Here is a 19,792-nt window from a genome sequence, read left to right as displayed (position 1 = left end):
GAGTGGTTCCATATCATATATCCCAAAGGTAGCCATGTGCTCCTTTAGGAGCTTTAGATATAGGCCTTATAAAAACTTTAACTTTTCCAGCATTCAGAAACAAAGTTTTTCAGAGTGCGCATTTCTTGAAAGTCAAAACTCACATTTCATCCAAAACCAAAAGGTTTGATGGTGGGGCGAAAATCTATCAGGTGTATGCCCATTTGCCAGAAACCGCATTCAGAGCTTGTGAAATCCCCAAAATGACGATTTCAAGCTTTGGCACTCTAAGTTTCATAGTTGGTGAAAAAGAGCATATCTTGAAGAGAGAATACACTAGCTGCTCCCAAATGAAATATGTATGATGGTGAGTGGTTCCATATCATATATCCCAAAGGTAGCCATGTGCTCCTTTAGGAGCTTTAGATATAGGCCTTATAACAACTTTAACTTTTCCCGCATTCAGAAACAAAGTTTTTCAGAGTGCGCATTTCTTGAAAGTCAAAACTCACATTTCATCCAAAACCCAAAGGTTTGATGGTGGGGCGAAAATCTATCAGGTGTATGCCCATTTGCCAGAAACCGCATTCAGAGCTTGTGAAATCCCCAAAATGACGATTTCAAGCTTTGGCACTCTAAGTTTCATAGTTGGTGAAAAAGAGCATATCTTGAAGAGAGAATACACTAGCTGCTCCCAAATGAAATATGTATGATGGTGAGTGGTTCCATATCATATATCCCAAAGGTAGCCATGTGCTCCTTTAGGAGCTTTAGATATTGGCCCTATAAAAACTTTAACTTTTCCCGCATTCAGAAACAAAGTTTTTCAGAGTGCGCATTTCTTGAAAGTCAAAACTCACATTTCATCCAAAACCAAAAGGTTTGATGGTGGGGCGAAAATCTATCAGGTGTATGCCCATTTGCCAGAAACCGCATTCAGAGCTTGTGAAATCCCCAAAATGACGATTTCAAGCTTTGGCACTCTAAGTTTCATAGTTGGTGAAAAAGAGCATATCTTGAAGAGAGAATACACTAGCTGCTCCCAAATGAAAAATGCATGATGGTGAGTGGTTCCATATCATATATCCCAAAGGTAGTCATGTGCTCCTTTAGGAGCTTTAGATATAGGCCTTATAAAAACTTTAACTTTTCCCGCTTTCAGAAACAAAGTTTTTCAGAGTGCGCATTTCTTGAAAGTCAAAACTCACATTTCATCCAAAACCAAAAGGTTTGATGGTGGGGCGAAAATCTATCAGGTGTATGCCCATTTGCCAGAAACCGCATTCAGAGCTTGTGAAATCCCCAAAGTGACGATTTCAAGCTTTGGCACTCTAAGTTTCTTAGGAGTTGAAAATGAGCATATCTTGAAAAGAGAATAAACTAGCTGCTTCCAAATGAAATATGTTTGATGGTGAGTGGTTCCATCTCATAAATTCAAAAGGTAGCCATCTGCTCCTTTAGGAGCTTTAGATATAGGCTTTATAAAACCTTTAACTTTTCCCGCATTCAGAAACAAAGTTTTTCAAACTGTGCGTTTCTTGAAAGTCAACACTTAAATTTCATCCAAAAGGAAAAGGTTTGATGGTTGGCCGATACTCTATCAGGGGTATGCCCATTTGCCAGAAACCGCATTCAGAGCTTGTGAAATCCCCAAAATGACGATTTCAAGCTTTGGCACTCTAAGTTTCTTAGGAGTTGAAAATGAGCATATCTTGAAAAGAGAATAAACTAGCTGCTTCCAAATGAAATATGTTTGATGGTGAGTGGTTCCATCTCATGAATTCAAAAGGTAGCCATCTGCTCCTTTAGGAGCTTTAGATATAGGCTTTATAAAACCTTTAAATTTTCCCGCATTCAGAAACAAAGTTTTTCAAACTGTGCATTTCTTGAAAGTCAACACTCAAATTTCATCCAAAAGGAAAAGGTTTGATGTTGGGCCCATACTCTATAAGGGGAATGCCCATTTGCCAGAAACCGCATTCAGAGCTTGTGAAATCCCCAAAATGACGATTTCAAGCTTTGGCACTCTAAGTTTCTTAGGAGTTGAAAATGAGCATATCTTCAAGAGAGAATACACTAGCTGCTTCCAAATGAAATATGTATAATGGTGAGTGATTCCATATCACATATTCAAAAGGTAGCCATCTGCTCCTTTAGGAGCTTTAGATATAGGCTTTATAAAACCTTTAAATTTTCCCGCATTCAGAAACAAAGTTTTTCAGAGTGCGCATTTCTTGAAAGTCAAAACTCACATTTCATCCAAAACCAAAAGGTTTGATGGTGGGGCGAAAATCTATCAGGTGTATGCCCATTTGCCAGAAACCGCATTCAGAGCTTGTGAAATCCCCAAAATGACGATTTCAAGCTTTGGCACTCTAAGTTTCATAGTTGGTGAAAAAGAGCATATCTTGAAGAGAGAATACACTAGCTGCTCCCAAATGAAAAATGCATGATGGTGAGTGGTTCCATATCATATATCCCAAAGGTAGCCATGTGCTCCTTTAGGAGCTTTAGATATAGGCCTTATAAAAACTTTAACTTTTCCCGCATTCAGAAACAAAGTTTTTCAGAGTGCGCATTTCTTGAAAGTCAAAACTCACATTTCATCCAAAACCAAAAGGTTTGATGGTGGGGCGAAAATCTATCAGGTGTATGCCCATTTGCCAGAAACCGCATTCAGAGCTTGTGAAATCCCCAAAGTGACGATTTCAAGCTTTGGCACTCTAAGTTTCTTAGGAGTTGAAAATGAGCATATCTTGAAAAGAGAATAAACTAGCTGCTTCCAAATGAAATATGTTTGATGGTGAGTGGTTCCATCTCATAAATTCAAAAGGTAGCCATCTGCTCCTTTAGGAGCTTTAGATATAGGCTTCATAAAACCTTTAACTTTTCCCGCATTCAGAAACAAAGTTTTTCAAACTGTGCGTTTCTTGAAAGTCAACACTAAAATTTCATCCAAAAGGAAAAGGTTTGATGGTTGGCCGATACTCTATCAGGGGTATGCCCATTTGCCAGAAACCGCATTCAGAGCTTGTGAAATCCCCAAAATGACGATTTCAAGCTTTGGCACTCTAAGTTTCTTAGGAGTTGAAAATGAGCATATCTTGAAAAGAGAATAAACTAGCTGCTTCCAAATGAAATATGTTTGATGGTGAGTGGTTCCATCTCATAAATTCAAAAGGTAGCCATCTGCTCCTTTAGGAGCTTTAAATATAGGCTTTATAAAACCTTTAAATTTTCCCGCATTCAGAAACAAAGTTTTTCAAACTGTGCATTTCTTGAAAGTCAACACTCAAATTTCATCCAAAAGGAAAAGGTTTGATGTTGGGCCCATACTCTATAAGGGGAATGCCCATTTGCCAGAAACCGCATTCAGAGCTTGTGAAATCCCCAAAATGACGATTTCAAGCTTTGGCACTCTAAGTTTCTTAGGAGTTGAAAATGAGCATATCTTCAAGAGAGAATACACTAGCTGCTTCCAAATGAAATATGTATAATGGTGAGTGATTCCATATCACATATTCAAAAGGTAGCCATCTGCTCCTTTAGGAGCTTTAGATATAGGCTTTATAAAACCTTTAAATTTTCCCGCATTCAGAAACAAAGTTTTTCAGAGTGCGCATTTCTTGAAAGTCAAAACTCACATTTCATCCAAAACCAAAAGGTTTGATGGTGGGGCGAAAATCTATCAGGTGTATGCCCATTTGCCACAAACCGCATTCAGAGCTTGTGAAATCCCCAAAATGACGATTTCAAGCTTTGGCACTCTAAGTTTCATAGTTGGTGAAAAAGAGCATATCTTGAAGAGAGAATACACTAGCTGCTCCCAAATGAAAAATGTATGATGGTGAGTGGTTCCATATCATATATCCCAAAGGTAGCCATGTGCTCCTTTAGGAGCTTTAGATATAGGCCTTATAAAAACTTTAACTTTTCCAGCATTCAGAAACAAAGTTTTTCAGAGTGCGCATTTCTTGAAAGTCAAAACTCACATTTCATCCAAAACCAAAAGGTTTGATGGTGGGGCGAAAATCTATCAGGTGTATGCCCATTTGCCAGAAACCGCATTCAGAGCTTGTGAAATCCCCAAAATGACGATTTCAAGCTTTGGCACTCTAAGTTTCATAGTTGGTGAAAAAGAGCATATCTTGAAGAGAGAATACACTAGCTGCTCCCAAATGAAATATGTATGACGGTGAGTGGTTCCATATCATATATCCCAAAGGTAGCCATGTGCTCCTTTAGGAGCTTTAGATATAGGCCTTATAACAACTTTAACTTTTCCCGCATTCAGAAACAAAGTTTTTCAGAGTGCGCATTTCTTGAAAGTCAAAACTCACATTTCATCCAAAACCAAAAGGTTTGATGGTGGGGCGAAAATCTATCAGGTGTATGCCCATTTGCCAGAAACCGCATTCAGAGCTTGTGAAATCCCCAAAATGACGATTTCAAGCTTTGGCACTCTAAGTTTCATAGTTGGTGAAAAAGAGCATATCTTGAAGAGAGAATACACTAGCTGCTCCCAAATGAAATATGTATGATGGTGAGTGGTTCCATATCATATATCCCAAAGGTAGCCATGTGCTCCTTTAGGAGCTTTAGATATAGGCCTTATAACAACTTAAACTTTTCCCGCATTCAGAAACAAAGTTTTTCAGAGTGCGCATTTCTTGAAAGTCAAAACTCACATTTCATCCAAAACCCAAAGGTTTGATGGTGGGGCGAAAATCTATCAGGTGTATGCCCATTTGCCAGAAACCGCATTCAGAGCTTGTGAAATCCCCAAAATGACGATTTCAAGCTTTGGCACTCTAAGTTTCATAGTTGGTGAAAAAGAGCATATCTTGAAGAGAGAATACACTAGCTGCTCCCAAATGAAATATGTATGATGGTGAGTGGTTCCATATCATATATCCCAAAGGTAGCCATGTGCTCCTTTAGGAGCTTTAGATATAGGCCTTATAACAACTTTAACTTTTCCCGCATTCAGAAACAAAGTTTTTCAGAGTGCGCATTTCTTGAAAGTCAAAACTCACATTTCATCCAAAACCCAAAGGTTTGATGGTGGGGCGAAAATCTATCAGGTGTATGCCCATTTGCCAGAAACCGCATTCAGAGCTTGTGAAATCCCCAAAATGACGATTTCAAGCTTTGGCACTCTAAGTTTCATAGTTGGTGAAAAAGAGCATATCTTGAAGAGAGAATACACTAGCTGCTCCCAAATGAAATATGTATGATGGTGAGTGGTTCCATATCATATATCCCAAAGGTAGCCATGTGCTCCTTTAGGAGCTTTAGATATTGGCCTTATAAAAACTTTAACTTTTCCCGCATTCAGAAACAAAGTTTTTCAGAGTGCGCATTTCTTGAAAGTCAAAACTCACATTTCATCCAAAACCAAAAGGTTTGATGGTGGGGCGAAAATCTATCAGGTGTATGCCCATTTGCCAGAAACCGCATTCAGAGCTTGTGAAATCCCCAAAATGACGATTTCAAGCTTTGGCACTCTAAGTTTCATAGTTGGTGAAAAAGAGCATATCTTGAAGAGAGAATACACTAGCTGCTCCCAAATGAAAAATGCATGATGGTGAGTGGTTCCATATCATATATCCCAAAGGTAGCCATGTGCTCCTTTAGGAGCTTTAGATATAGGCCTTATAAAAACTTTAACTTTTCCCGCATTCAGAAACAAAGTTTTTCAGAGTGCGCATTTCTTGAAAGTCAAAACTCACATTTCATCCAAAACCAAAAGGTTTGATGGTGGGGCGAAAATCTATCAGGTGTATGCCCATTTGCCAGAAACCGCATTCAGAGCTTGTGAAATCCCCAAAGTGACGATTTCAAGCTTTGGCACTCTAAGTTTCTTAGGAGTTGAAAATGAGCATATCTTGAAAAGAGAATAAACTAGCTGCTTCCAAATGAAATATGTTTGATGGTGAGTGGTTCCATCTCATAAATTCAAAAGGTAGCCATCTGCTCCTTTAGGAGCTTTAGATATAGGCTTTATAAAACCTTTAACTTTTCCCGCATTCAGAAACAAAGTTTTTCAAACTGTGCGTTTCTTGAAAGTCAACACTTAAATTTCATCCAAAAGGAAAAGGTTTGATGGTTGGCCGATACTCTATCAGGGGTATGCCCATTTGCCAGAAACCGCATTCAGAGCTTTTGAAATCCCCAAAATGACGATTTCAAGCTTTGGCACTCTAAGTTTCTTAGGAGTTGAAAATGAGCATATCTTGAAAAGAGAATAAACTAGCTGCTTCCAAATGAAATATGTTTGATGGTGAGTGGTTCCATCTCATAAATTCAAAAGGTAGCCATCTGCTCCTTTAGGAGCTTTAGATATAGGCTTTATAAAACCTATAAATTTTCCCGCATTCAGAAACAAAGTTTTTCAAACTGTGCATTTCTTGAAAGTCAACACTCAAATTTCATCCAAAAGGAAAAGGTTTGATGTTGGGCCCATACTCTATAAGGGGAATGCCCATTTGCCAGAAACCGCATTCAGAGCTTGTGAAATCCCCAAAATGACGATTTCAAGCTTTGGCACTCTAAGTTTCTTAGGAGTTGAAAATGAGCATATCTTCAAGAGAGAATAAACTAGCTGCTTCCAAATGAAATATGTATAATGGTGAGTGATTCCATATCACATATTCAAAAGGTAGCCATCTGCTCCTTTAGGAGCTTTAGATATAGGCTTTATAAAACCTTTAAATTTTCCCGCATTCAGAAACAAAGTTTTTCAGAGTGCGCATTTCTTGAAAGTCAAAACTCACATTTCATCCAAAACCAAAAGGTTTGATGGTGGGGCGAAAATCTATCAGGTGTATGCCCATTTGCCAGAAACCGCATTCAGAGCTTGTGAAATCCCCAAAATGACGATTTCAAGCTTTGGCACTCTAAGTTTCATAGTTGGTGAAAAAGAGCATATCTTGAAGAGAGAATACACTAGCTGCTCCAAAATGAAATATGTATGATGGTGAGTGGTTCCATATCATATATCCCAAAGGTAGCCATGTGCTCCTTTAGGAGCTTTAGATATAGGCCTTATAAAAACTTTAACTTTTCCCGCATTCAGAAAAAAAAGTTTTTCAGAGTGCGCATTTCTTGAAAGTCAAAACTCACATTTCATCCAAAACCAAAAGGTTTGATGGTGGCGCGAAAATCTATCAGGTGTATGCCCATTTGCCAGAAACCGCATTCAGAGCTTGTGAAATCCCCAAAATGACGATTTCAAGCTTTGGCACTCTAAGTTTCATAGTTGGTGAAAAAGAGCATATCTTGAAGAGAGAATACACTAGCTGCTCCCAAATGAAATATGTATGATGGTGAGTGGTTCCATATCATATATCCCAAAGGTAGCCATGTGCTCCTTTAGGAGCTTTAGATATAGGCCTTATAACAACTTTAACTTTTCCCGCATTCAGAAACAAAGTTTTTCAGAGTGCGCATTTCTTGAAAGTCAAAACTCACATTTCATCCAAAACCAAAAGGTTTGATGGTGGGGCGAAAATCTATCAGGTGTATGCCCATTTGCCAGAAACCGCATTCAGAGCTTGTGAAATCCCCAAAATGACGATTTCAAGCTTTGGCACTCTAAGTTTCATAGTTGGTGAAAAAGAGCATATCTTGAAGAGAGAATACACTAGCTGCTCCCAAATGAAATATGTATGATGGTGAGTGGTTCCATATCATATATCCCAAAGGTAGCCATGTGCTCCTTTAGGAGCTTTAGATATTGGCCCTATAAAAACTTTAACTTTTCCCGCATTCAGAAACAAAGTTTTTCAGAGTGCGCATTTCTTGAAAGTCAAAACTCACATTTCATCCAAAACCAAAAGGTTTGATGGTGGGGCGAAAATCTATCAGGTGTATGCCCATTTGCCAGAAACCGCATTCAGAGCTTGTGAAATCCCCAAAATGACGATTTCAAGCTTTGGCACTCTAAGTTTCATAGTTGGTGAAAAAGAGCATATCTTGAAGAGAGAATACACTAGCTGCTCCCAAATGAAATATGTATGATGGTGAGTGGTTCCATATCATATATCCCAAAGGTTGCCATGTGCTCCTTTAGGAGCTTTAGATATAGGCCTTATAAAAACTTTAACTTTTCCCACATTCAGAAACAAAGTTTTTCAGAGTGCGCATTTCTTGAAAGTCAAAACTCACATTTCATCCAAAACCAAAAGGTTTGATGGTGGCGCGAAAATCTATCAGGTGTATGCCCATTTGCCAGAAACCGCATTCAGAGCTTGTGAAATCCCCAAAATGACGATTTCAAGCTTTGGCACTCTAAGTTTCATAGTTGGTGAAAAAGAGCATATCTTGAAGAGAGAATACACTAGCTGCTCCCAAATGAAATATGTATGATGGTGAGTGGTTCCATATCATATATCCCAAAGGTAGCCATGTGCTCCTTTAGGAGCTTTAGATATAGGCCTTATAACAACTTTAACTTTTCCCGCATTCAGAAACAAAGTTTTTCAGAGTGCGCATTTCTTGAAAGTCAAAACTCACATTTCATCCAAAACCAAAAGGTTTGATGGTGGGGCGAAAATCTATCAGGTGTATGCCCATTTGCCAGAAACCGCATTCAGAGCTTGTGAAATCCCCAAAATGACGATTTCAAGCTTTGGCACTCTAAGTTTCATAGTTGGTGAAAAAGAGCATATCTTGAAGAGAGAATACACTAGCTGCTCCCAAATGAAATATGTATGATGGTGAGTGGTTCCATATCATATATCCCAAAGGTAGCCATGTGCTCCTTTAGGAGCTTTAGATATTGGCCCTATAAAAACTTTAACTTTTCCCGCATTCAGAAACAAAGTTTTTCAGAGTGCGCATTTCGTGAAAGTCAAAACTCACATTTCATCCAAAACCAAAAGGTTTGATGGTGGGGCGAAAATCTATCAGGTGTATGCCCATTTGCCAGAAACCGCATTCAGAGCTTGTGAAATCCCCAAAATGACGATTTCAAGCTTTGGCACTCTAAGTTTCATAGTTGGTGAAAAAGAGCATATCTTGAAGAGAGAATACACTAGCTGCTCCCAAATGAAATATGTATGATGGTGAGTGGTTCCATATCATATATCCCAAAGGTTGCCATGTGCTCCTTTAGGAGCTTTAGATATAGGCCTTATAAAAACTTTAACTTTTCCCACATTCAGAAACAAAGTTTTTCAGAGTGCGCATTTCTTGAAAGTCAAAACTCACATTTCATCCAAAACCAAAAGGTTTGATGGTGGGGCGAAAATCTATCAGGTGTATGCCCATTTGCCAGAAACCGCATTCAGAGCTTGTGAAATCCCCAAAATGACGATTTCAAGCTTTGGCACTCTAAGTTTCATAGTTGGTGAAAAAGAGCATATCTTGAAGAGAGAATACACTAGCTGCTCCCAAATGAAATATGTATGATGGTGAGTGGTTCCATATCATATATCCCAAAGGTAGCCATGTGCTCCTTTAGGAGCTTTAGATATAGGCCTTATAACAACTTTAACTTTTCCCGCATTCAGAAACAAAGTTTTTCAGAGTGCGCATTTCTTGAAAGTCAAAACTCACATTTCATCCAAAACCAAAAGGTTTGATGGTGGGGCGAAAATCTATCAGGTGTATGCCCATTTGCCAGAAACCGCATTCAGAGCTTGTGAAATCCCCAAAATGACGATTTCAAGCTTTGGCACTCTAAGTTTCATAGTTGGTGAAAAAGAGCATATCTTGAAGAGAGAATACACTAGCTGCTCCCAAATGAAATATGTATGATGGTGAGTGGTTCCATATCATATATCCCAAAGGTAGCCATGTGCTCCTTTAGGAGCTTTAGATATAGGCCTTATAACAAATTTAACTTTTCCCGCATTCAGAAACAAAGTTTTTCAGAGTGCGCATTTCTTGAAAGTCAAAACTCACATTTCATCCAAAACCAAAAGGTTTGATGGTGGGGCGAAAATCTATCAGGTGTATGCCCATTTGCCAGAAACCGCATTCAGAGCTTGTGAAATCCCCAAAATGACGATTTCAAGCTTTGGCACTCTAAGTTTCATAGTTGGTGAAAAAGAGCATATCTTGAAGAGAGAATACACTAGCTGCTCCCAAATGAAATATGTATGATGGTGAGTGGTTCCATATCATATATCCCAAAGGTAGCCATGTGCTCCTTTAAGAGCTTTAGATATAGGCCTTATAACAAATTTAACTTTTCCCGCATTCAGAAACAAAGTTTTTCAGAGTGCGCATTTCTTGAAAGTCAAAACTCACATTTCATCCAAAACCAAAAGGTTTGATGGTGGGGCGAAAATCTATCAGGTGTATGCCCATTTGCCAGAAACCGCATTCAGAGCTTGTGAAATCCCCAAAATGACGATTTCAAGCTTTGGCACTCTAAGTTTCATAGTTGGTGAAAAAGAGCATATCTTGAAGAGAGAATACACTAGCTGCTCCCAAATGAAATATGTATGATGGTGAGTGGTTCCATATCATATATCCCAAAGGTAGCCATGTGCTCCTTTAGGAGCTTTAGATATAGGCCTTATAACAACTTTAACTTTTCCCGCATTCAGAAACAAAGTTTTTCAGAGTGCGCATTTCTTGAAAGTCAAAACTCACATTTCATCCAAAACCAAAAGGTTTGATGGTGGGGCGAAAATCTATCAGGTGTATGCCCATTTGCCAGAAACCGCATTCAGAGCATGTGAAATCCCCAAAATGACGATTTCAAGCTTTGGCACTCTAAGTTTCTTAGGAGTTGAAAATGAGCATATCTTGAAAAGAGAATAAACTAGCTGCTTCCAAATGAAATATGTTTGATGGTGAGTGGTTCCATCTCATAAATTCAAAAGGTAGCCATCTGCTCCTTTAGGAGCTTTAGATATAGGCTTTATAAAACCTTAAAATTTTCCCGCATTCAGAAACAAAGTTTTTCAAACTGTGCATTTCTTGAAAGTCAACACTCAAATTTCATCCAAAAGGAAAAGGTTTGATGTTGGGCCCATACTCTATCAGGGGAATGCCCATTTGCCAGAAACCGCATTCAGAGCTTGTGAAATCCCCAAAATGACGATTTCAAGCTTTGGCACTCTAAGTTTCTTAGGAGTTGAAAATGAGCATATCTTCAAGAGAGAATACACTAGCTGCTTCCAAATGAAATATGTATAATGGTGAGTGATTCCATATCACATATTCAAAAGGTAGCCATCTGCTCCTTTAGGAGCTTTAGATATAGGCTTTATAAAACCTTTAAATTTTCCCGCATTCAGAAACAAAGTTTTTCAAACTGTGCATTTCTTGAAAGTCAACACTCAAATTTCATCCAAAAGGAAAAGGTTTGATGTTGGGCCCATACTCTATCAGGGGTATGCCCATTCGCCAGAAACCGCATTCAGAGCTTGTGAAATAGATAGATGACGATTTCAAGCTTTGGCACTCTAAGTTTCTTAGGAGTTGAATATGAGCATATCTTCAAGAGAGAATACACTAGCTGCTTCCAAATGAAATATGTATAATGGTGAGTGATTCCATATCACATATTCAAAAGGTAGCCATCTTCTCCTTTAGGGGCTTTAGATATAGGCCTTATTAAACCTTTAACTTTTCCCGCATTCAGACACAAAGTTTTTCAAACTGTGCGTTTCTTGAAAGTCAACACTCATATTTCATCCAAAAGGAAAAGGTTTGATGGTGGGCCGATACTCTATCAGGGGTATGCCCATTTGCCAGAAACCGCATTCAGAGCTTGTGAAATACATATATGACGATTTCAAGGTTTGGCACTCTAAGTTTCATAGTTGGTGAAAAACAGCATATCTTGAAGAGAGAATACACTAGCTGCTCCCAAATGAAATATGTATGATGGTGAGTGGTTCCATATCATATATCCCAAAGGTAGCCATGTGCTCCTTTAGGAGCTTTAGATATAGGCCTTATAACAACTTTAACTTTTCCCGCATTCAGAAACAAAGTTTTTCAGAGTGCGCATTTCTTGAAAGTCAAAACTCACATTTCATCCAAAACCAAAAGGTTTGATGGTGGGGCGAAAATCTATCAGGTGTATGCCCATTTGCCAGAAACCGCATTCAGAGCTTGTGAAATCCCCAAAATGACGATTTCAAGCTTTGGCACTCTAAGTTTCATAGTTGGTGAAAAACAGCATATCTTGAAGAGAGAATACACTAGCTGCTCCCAAATGAAATATGTATGATGGTGAGTGGTTCCATATCATATATCCCAAAGGTAGCCATGTGCTCCTTTAGGAGCTTTAGATATAGGCATTATAACAACTTTAACTTTTCCCGCATTCAGAAACAAAGTTTTTCAGAGTGCGCATTTCTTGAAAGTCAAAACTCACATTTCATCCAAAACCAAAAGGTTTGATGGTGGGGCGAAAATCTATCAGGTGTATGCCCATTTGCCAGAAACCGCATTCAGAGCTTGTGAAATCCCCAAAATGACGATTTCAAGCTTTGGCACTCTAAGTTTCATAGTTGGTGAAAAAGAGCATATCTTGAAGAGAGAATACACTAGCTGCTCCCAAATGAAATATGTATGATGGTGAGTGGTTCCATATCATATATCCCAAAGGTAGCCATGTGCTCCTTTAGGAGCTTTAGATATAGGCCTTATAACAACTTTAACTTTTCCCGCATTCAGAAACAAAGTTTTTCAGAGTGCGCATTTCTTGAAAGTCAAAACTCACATTTCATCCAAAACCAAAAGGTTTGATGGTGGGGCGAAAATCTATCAGGTGTATGCCCATTTGCCAGAAACCGCATTCAGAGCTTGTGAAATCCCCAAAATGACGATTTCAAGCTTTGGCACTCTAAGTTTCATAGTTGGTGAAAAAGAGCATATCTTGAAGAGAGAATACACTAGCTGCTCCCAAATGAAATATGTATGATGGTGAGTGGTTCCATATCATATATCCCAAAGGTAGCCATGTGCTCCTTTAGGAGCTTTAGATATAGGCCTTATAACAACTTTAACTTTTCCCGCATTCAGAAACAAAGTTTTTCAGAGTGCGCATTTCTTGAAAGTCAAAACTCACATTTCATCCAAAACCAAAAGGTTTGATGGTGGGGCGAAAATCTATCAGGTGTATGCCCATTTGCCAGAAACCGCATTCAGAGCTTGTGAAATCCCCAAAATGACGATTTCAAGCTTTGGCACTCTAAGTTTCATAGTTGGTGAAAAAGAGCATATCTTGAAGAGAGAATACACTAGCTGCTCCCAAATGAAATATGTATGATGGTGAGTGGTTCCATATCATATATCCCAAAGGTAGCCATGTGCTCCTTTAGGAGCTTTAGATATTGGCCCTATAAAAACTTTAACTTTTCCCGCATTCAGAAACAAAGTTTTTCAGAGTGCGCATTTCTTGAAAGTCAAAACTCACATTTCATCCAAAACCAAAAGGTTTGATGGTGGGGCGAAAATCTATCAGGTGTATGCCCATTTGCCAGAAACCGCATTCAGAGCTTCTGAAATCCCCAAAATGACGATTTCAAGCTTTGGCACTCTAAGTTTCATAGTTGGTGAAAAAGAGCATATCTTGAAGAGAGAATACACTAGCTGCTCCCAAATGAAAAATGTATGATGGTGAGTGGTTCCATATCATATATCCCAAAGGTTGCCATGTGCTCCTTTAGGAGCTTTAGATATAGGCGTTATAAAAACTTTAACTTTTCCAGCATTCAGAAACAAAGTTTTTCAGAGTGCGCATTTCTTGAAAGTCAAAACTCACATTTCATCCAAAACCAAAAGGTTTGATGGTGGGGCGAAAATCTATCAGGTGTATGCCCATTTGCCAGAAACCGCATTCAGAGCTTGTGAAATCCCCAAAATGACGATTTCAAGCTTTGGCACTCTAAGTTTCATAGTTGGTGAAAAAGAGCATATCTTGAAGAGAGAATACACTAGCTGCTCCCAAATGAAATATGTATGATGGTGAGTGGTTCCATATCATATATCCCAAAGGTAGCCATGTGCTCCTTTAGGAGCTTTAGATATAGGCCTTATAACAAATTTAACTTTTCCCGCATTCAGAAACAAAGTTTTTCAGAGTGCGCATTTCTTGAAAGTCAAAACTCACATTTCATCCAAAACCAAAAGGTTTGATGGTGGGGCGATACTCTATCAGGGGTATGCCCATTTGCCAGAAACCGCATTCAGAGCTTGTGAAATCCCCAAAATGACGATTTCAAGCTTTGGCACTCTAAGTTTCTTAGGAGTTGAAAATGAGCATATCTTGAAAAGAGAATAAACTAGCTGCTTCCAAATGAAATATGTTTGATGGTGAGTGGTTCCATCTCATAAATTCAAAAGGTAGCCATCTGCTCCTTTAGGAGCTTTAGATAAAGGCTTTATAAAACCTTTAAATTTTCCCGCATTCAGAAACAAAGTTTTTCAAACTGTGCATTTCTTGAAAGTCAACACTCAATTTTCATCCAAAAGGAAAAGGTTTGATGTTGGGCCCATACTCTATCAGGGGTATGCCCATTTGCCAGAAACCGCATTCAGAGCTTGTGAAATAGATAGATGACGATTTCAAGCTTTGGCACTCTAAGTTTCTTAGGAGTTGAATATGAGCATATCTTCAAGAGAGAATACACTAGCTGCTTCCAAATGAAATATGTATAATGGTGAGTGATTCCATATCACATATTCAAAAGGTAGCCATCTTCTCCTTTAGGGGCTTTAGATATAGGCCTTATTAAACCTTTAACTTTTCCCGCATTCAGACACAAAGTTTTTCAAACTGTGCGTTTCTTGAAAGTCAACACTCATATTTCATCCAAAAGGAAAAGGTTTGATGGTGGGCCGATACTCTATCAGGGGTATGCCCATTTGCCAGAAACCGCATTCAGAGCTTGTGAAATACATATATGACGATTTCAAGGTTTGGCACTCTAAGTTTCATAGTTGGTGAAAAACAGCATATCTTCAAGAGTGAATACACTAGCTGCTTCCAAATGAAATATGTATGATGGTGAGTGGTTCCATATCATATATTCAAAAGGTAGCCATCTGCTCCTTTAGGAGCTTTAGATATAGGCCTTATAAAACCTTTAACTTTTCCCGCATTCAGAAACAAAGTTTTTCAGAGTGCGCATTTCTTGAAAGTCAAAACTCACATTTCATCCAAAACCAAAAGGTTTGATGGTGGGGCGAAAATCTATCAGGTTTATGCCCATTTGCCAGAAACCGCATTCAGAGCTTGTGAAATCCCCAAAATGACGATTTCAAGCTTTGGCACTCTAAGTTTCTTAGGAGTTGAAAATGAACATATCTTGAAAAGAGAATAAACTAGCTGCTTCCAAATGAAATATGTTTGATGGTGAGTGGTTCCATCTCATAAATTCAAAAGGTAGCCATCTGCTCCTTTAGGAGCTTTAGATATAGGCTTTATAAAACCTTTAACTTTTCCCGCATTCAGAAACAAAGTTTTTCAAACTGTGCATTTCTTGAAAGTCAACACTCAAATTTCATCCAAAAGGAAAAGGTTTGATGTTGGGCCCATACTCTATCAGGGGTATGCCCATTTGCCAGAAACCGCATTCAGAGCTTGTGAAATAGATAGATGACGATTTCAAGCTTTGGCACTCTAAGTTTCTTAGGAGTTGAATATGAGCATATCTTCAAGAGAGAATACACTAGCTGCTTCCAAATGAAATATGTATAATGGTGAGTGATTCCATATCACATATTCAAAAGGTAGCCATCTTCTCCTTTAGGGGCTTTAGATATAGGCCTTATTAAACCTTTAACTTTTCCCGCATTCAGACACAAAGTTTTTCAAACTGTGCATTTCTTGAAAGTCAACACTCATATTTCATCCAAAAGGAAAAGGTTTGATGGTGGGCCGATACTCTATCAGGGGTATGCCCATTTGCCAGAAACCGCATTCAGAGCTTGTGAAATACATATATGACGATTTCAAGGTTTGGCACTCTAAGTTTCATAGTTGGTGAAAAAGAGCATATCTTCAAGAGTGAATACACTAGCTGCTTCCAAATGAAATATGTATGATGGTGAGTGGTTCCATATCATATATTCAAAAGGTAGCCATCTGCTCCTTTAGGAGCTTTAGATATAGGCCTTATAAAACCTTTAACTTTTCCGGCATTCAAAAACAAAGTTTTTCAGAGTGCGCATTTCTTGAAAGTCAAAACTCACATTTCATCCAAAACCAAAAGGTTTGATGGTGGGGCGAAAATCTATCAGGTTTATGCCCATTTGCCAGAAACCGCATTCAGAGCTTGTGAAATCCCCAAAATGACGATTTCAAGCTTTGGCACTCTAAGTTTCATAGTTGGTGAAAAAGAGCATATCTTGAAGAGAGAATACACTAGCTGCTCCCAAATGAAATATGTATGATGGTGAGTGGTTCCATATCATATATCCCAAAGGTAGCCATGTGCTCCTTTAGGAGCTTTAGATATTGGCCTTATGAAAACTTTAACTTTTCCCGCATTCAGAAACAAAGTTTTTCAGAGTGCGCATTTCTTGAAAGTCAAAACTCACATTTCATCCAAAACCAAAAGGTTTGATGGTGGGGCGAAAATCTATCAGGTGTATGCCCATTTGCCAGAAACCGCATTCAGAGCTTCTGAAATCCCCAAAATGACGATTTCAAGCTTTGGCACTCTAAGTTTCATAGTTGGTGAAAAAGAGCATATCTTGAAGAGAGAATACACTAGCTGCTCCCAAATGAAAAATGTATGATGGTGAGTGGTTCCATATCATATATCCCAAAGGTTGCCATGTGCTCCTTTAGGAGCTTTAGATATAGGCGTTATAAAAACTTTAACTTTTCCAGCATTCAGAAACAAAGTTTTTCAGAGTGCGCATTTCTTGAAAGTCAAAACTCACATTTCATCCAAAACCAAAAGGTTTGATGGTGGGGCGAAAATCTATCAGGTGTATGCCCATTTGCCAGAAACCGCATTCAGAGCTTGTGAAATCCCCAAAATGACGATTTCAAGCTTTGGCACTCTAAGTTTCATAGTTGGTGAAAAAGAGCATATCTTGAAGAGAGAATACACTAGCTGCTCCCAAATGAAATATGTATGATGGTGAGTGGTTCCATATCATATATCCCAAAGGTAGCCATGTGCTCCTTTAGGAGCTTTAGATATAGGCCTTATAACAACTTTAACTTTTCCCGCATTCAGAAACAAAGTTTTTCAGAGTGCGCATTTCTTGAAAGTCAAAACTCACATTTCATCCAAAACCAAAAGGTTTGATGGTGGGGCGATACTCTATCAGGGGTATGCCCATTTGCCAGAAACCGCATTCAGAGCTTGTGAAATCCCCAAAATGACGATTTCAAGCTTTGGCACTCTAAGTTTCTTAGGAGTTGAAAATGAGCATATCTTGAAAAGAGAATAAACTAGCTGCTTCCAAATGAAATATGTTTGATGGTGAGTGGTTCCATCTCATAAATTCAAAAGGTAGCCATCTGCTCCTTTAGGAGCTTTAGATAAAGGCTTTATAAAACCTTTAAATTTTCCCGCATTCAGAAACAAAGTTTTTCAAACTGTGCATTTCTTGAAAGTCAACACTCAATTTTCATCCAAAAGGAAAAGGTTTGATGTTGGGCCCATACTCTATCAGGGGTATGCCCATTTGCCAGAAACCGCATTCAGAGCTTGTGAAATAGATAGATGACGATTTCAAGCTTTGGCACTCTAAGTTTCTTAGGAGTTGAATATGAGCATATCTTCAAGAGAGAATACACTAGCTGCTTCCAAATGAAATATGTATAATGGTGAGTGATTCCATATCACATATTCAAAAGGTAGCCATCTTCTCCTTTAGGGGCTTTAGATATAGGCCTTATTAAACCTTTAACTTTTCCCGCATTCAGACACAAAGTTTTTCAAACTGTGCGTTTCTTGAAAGTCAACACTCATATTTCATCCAAAAGGAAAAGGTTTGATGGTGGGCCGATACTCTATCAGGGGTATGCCCATTTGCCAGAAACCGCATTCAGAGCTTGTGAAATCCCCAAAATGACGATTTCAAGCTTTGGCACTCTAAGTTTCATAGTTGGTGAAAAAGAGCATATCTTGAAGAGAGAATACACTAGCTGCTCCCAAATGAAATATGTATGATGGTGAGTGGTTCCATATCATATATCCCAAAGGTAGCCATGTGCTCCTTTAGGAGCTTTAGATATTGGCCCTATAAAAACTTTAACTTTTCCCGCATTCAGAAACAAAGTTTTTCAGAGTGCGCATTTCTTGAAAGTCAAAACTCACATTTCATCCAAAACCAAAAGGTTTGATGGTGGGGCGAAAATCTATCAGGTGTATGCCCATTTGCCAGAAACCGCATTCAGAGCTTGTGAAATCCCCAAAGTGACGATTTCAAGCTTTGGCACTCTAAGTTTCTTAGGAGTTGAAAATGAACATATCTTGAAAAGAGAATAAACTAGCTGCTTCCAAATGAAATATGTTTGATGGTGAGTGGTTCCATCTCATAAATTCAAAAGGTAGCCATCTGCTCCTTTAGGAGCTTTAGATATAGGCTTTATAAAACCTTTAACTTTTCCCGCATTCAGAAACAAAGTTTTTCAAACTGTGCATTTCTTGAAAGTCAACACTCAAATTTCATCCAAAAGGAAAAGGTTTGATGTTGGGCCCATACTCTATCAGGGGTATGCCCATTTGCCAGAAACCGCATTCAGAGCTTGTGAAATAGATAGATGACGATTTCAAGCTTTGGCACTCTAAGTTTCTTAGGAGTTGAATATGAGCATATCTTCAAGAGAGAATACACTAGCTGCTTCCAAATGAAATATGTATAATGTTGAGTGATTCCATATCACATATTCAAAAGGTAGCCATCTTCTCCTTTAGGGGCTTTAGATATAGGCCTTATTAAACCTTTAACTTTTCCCGCATTCAGACACAAAGTTTTTCAAACTGTGCGTTTCTTGAAAGTCAACACTCATATTTCATCCAAAAGGAAAAGGTTTGATGGTGGGCCGATACTCTATCAGGGGTATGCCCATTTGCCAGAAACCGCATTCAGAGCTTGTGAAATACATATATGACGATTTCAAGGTTTGGCACTCTAAGTTTCATAGTTGGTGAAAAACAGCATATCTTCAAGAGTGAATACACTAGCTGCTTCCAAATGAAATATGTATGATGGTGAGTGGTTCCATATCATATATTCAAAAGGTAGCCATCTGCTCCTTTAGGAGCTTTAGATATAGGCCTTATAAAACCTTTAACTTTTCCCGCATTCAGAAACAAAGTTTTTCAGAGTGCGCATTTCTTGAAAGTCAAAACTCACATTTCATCCAAAACCAAAAGGTTTGATGGTGGGGCGAAAATCTATCAGGTTTATGCCCATTTGCCAGAAACCGCATTCAGAGCTTGTGAAATCCCCAAAATGACGATTTCAAGCTTTGGCACTCTAAGTTTCTTAGGAGTTGAAAATGAACATATCTTGAAAAGAGAATAAACTAGCTGCTTCCAAATGAAATATGTTTGATGGTGAGTGGTTCCATCTCATAAATTCAAAAGGTAGCCATCTGCTCCTTTAGGAGCTTTAGATATAGGCTTTATAAAACCTTTAACTTTTCCCGCATTCAGAAACAAAGTTTTTCAAACTGTGCATTTCTTGAAAGTCAACACTCAAATTTCATCCAAAAGGAAAAGGTTTGATGTTGGGCCCATACTCTATCAGGGGTATGCCCATTTGCCAGAAACCGCATTCAGAGCTTGTGAAATAGATAGATGACGATTTCAAGCTTTGGCACTCTAAGTTTCTTAGGAGTTGAATATGAGCATATCTTCAAGAGAGAATA

Source organism: Conger conger, unplaced genomic scaffold (genome assembly GCF_963514075.1).
Source record: "Conger conger unplaced genomic scaffold, fConCon1.1 SCAFFOLD_37, whole genome shotgun sequence".
Classification (NCBI taxonomy): Eukaryota; Metazoa; Chordata; class Actinopteri; order Anguilliformes; family Congridae; genus Conger; species Conger conger.
The sequence above is the reverse complement of the archived record's forward strand: the minus strand, read 5'-3'. Positions refer to the sequence as shown.